The sequence below is a fragment of the Crocodylus porosus genome, unplaced genomic scaffold, assembly GCF_001723895.1.
Source record: "Crocodylus porosus isolate Cpor-Errol unplaced genomic scaffold, CroPor_comp1, whole genome shotgun sequence".
Lineage (NCBI taxonomy): Eukaryota > Metazoa > Chordata > Crocodylia > Crocodylidae > Crocodylus > Crocodylus porosus.
Window position 1 is genome coordinate 253072759 of NW_017728886.1, and position 2559 is coordinate 253075317.

Sequence of the window (2559 nt, forward strand, 5' to 3'; positions counted from 1 at the left end):
ACCGCGCGGACCGCCCGCGGCTCGGCACCTCATTGGCTGCGGCCGGACGTGTGGGCGGGGCGGCCCGAGCGCCGCGGGTTCGAGACCGGCCCCCACCAGGAGCCGCCGGGCTGGCGTCAGGCCTCCTGGCTGGGTGGTGCTGGAGTGGGGCAGCGGCCGAGCAGGCATCGGGCCCGGGGGGTTTGAAGGCCCTGCCTATGAGGGGAGGGGCTGGAAGAAACCTGGGCTAGGGGTGCCCCTGGGGTGCAGCAGGGGGCAGACACATGCCCACGGGCATCCTGGCCACGGCCCCCTCGGGTCCAGGGGGACCTCGGCTGCTGCCACAAAGGCCCTGCTATGCACTGCATTTGATTTTTGGAAAAATGTATTTAGATAGATATACATTATATATAGAGAGAGAGAAGTGTGTCTGTCTATATACATATATATAGGTATCTATCTATCAATCTATATGTATATATTTATATTAATATATATGTTATATATATAGAGAGAGAGAGGTATATATTTATATAGATAGGTATATACATTTTATATATATATAATGTAGATACCTATCTTATATATCTACTAGCTATAAATATAGAGGGATATATGAAAGTGTTAAATGAGAGGTGTACAGATACAGATATTCATAGATGTTTGGGTCAGAAGGGACCTCAGTGGATCATCGAGTCCGACTCCTGATCTAGATATAGATAAGTGTGTGTGTACAGGTTTCCCTCGCTTTATGCTGTACATGCGTTCCTGGGAAATGGCACGTAACTCGAATTCAGATAAAGGGAACCCACTTTACAATGTAGCAAATAGGGATACGTTCTAAGACCTCAATTGTACTGACCCCCAGATGCATTTCTACCACTTTTATGAGACAATTTTGGTCCTCACCAACAGCAGACAGTACACACAAGCACAGGGCACTGCCATAATGGGGATGGCAACTATAGAAGCATGTGTTGCAGACAACAAGCGAGGAGCACAGATCCACACAGACGATTTTGGTGCGTGGCACTCCCACAGTGCACTGCACAAAGCAGGCTTCCACCACACCGATAGCATCAGAATGAATTTACTTTGCATATAACGAGTTTTTGGTATAAAAAGGGTCATTGCATAAGAGTGAATTCGCACATACTAAACCTGCATAAAGCAAGGAAACCTGTATATAGATATAGAAATATGTGTGTGTGTGTACACATACATATATAAAGAGAGAGAGATCTATATCTGTATCCATGAATACATATCTATAGATGTATATATATTTATATTTGTACCTCTACTTTAACAGCCTTGTCTTGTGACTGGTCTGGTTCACTTGACAGTCCTTATTACACAGACACTGTTACACTATCATCAACTCCCTTTTACAATAACCACACCACACAGCCGCCTGCCCCTGCACCCGCATGCCCACCACCATCCCCTTGACCATCACAATCATGCAAAGGACTGTCTCCGAACCCCCTTCCTACGCAATCTTCTCCCACCCCTCTCCCAACTCCCCTCCTGATTCCCCAGTTCTTTCACTTGTCGCTGTCGTCACTGTCATCATCATGGTCATCACCATCACCACTGGTGTTCTCTCTGGTTGTGCTGCCTCCAAACGGTCTGTGCCAGTTTTTTCTTTTTGATGTTATCTCCACCACCTCCTCCCCAATGTCTTTGAATGACTTTGTGTAGTACCCCTGCATCTCATTCAGTCTTTCCCATTTTGACACCATCTTTGACTGGGAGGTTTGTGGACCTGTAGGTAAGCAGGTTCCTCGTCTTCTGTAGGGCGTTCCTGAAGCAGGAGATGATCTGATTGAAGTGGTTTGTTGGAGTTCCCTGCTCCTTGGACAAGTGCATGAACAGTATTGCCTTTCTGGTCATGGTCTTGACCCCTGTCACCATCATGAGGAGTAAGATTACTTTCTTACACACTCCCTTGGTATATGGGCAGTACCAAAGGAGGCAATCAACTGTTTCTGTCTTCCTCAGGCAGGTTTCCCTGGGGCAGTTTCGTTGGCCTCTCTGACCCTCTTTCTATATCTCATGCAATGGACTGATGAATCACACAATAACTGTAGACCAGCCACACATGCAAAGTTTTTAACACACAATAAAGATATCTATCCAGCTCCAAAAAGAGCCAACCCGGTATGAAGTTAGTGCCTGAAAATGTGTAGCAGCTCCATAGCTGGTTTCTATCCAATTTTAATTTAAATGTGTGCCAGGGGCCTCGAGTACCCAGGCTCCTAAAATTTTGCTTCTGCACGGGCCCATAAGTCTTAAACTCTCTGAGCCTCACCGGGATCCTTGAAGGTCTTCCTCCACCTGTTTCATTAGAGGGCCTTGATTCAGACAGTGTGACACACTGATTGGATCAGCCCCTCTGGGACACGAGCCACCCGTTTCTTCTAAGACCTAACCCAGCAACGCAGTGGCTAGAGCATATTCTGAGGAGGTGAGACCCAGCTTCTGGGCCCTTTCCAGCTCAAGGGAGTACAGACCCATGACCCCCAGTGTCCCAAGAGAGTGCCCTAACCACCTAGCTCTAGGCTGTTCTAGGTGGGT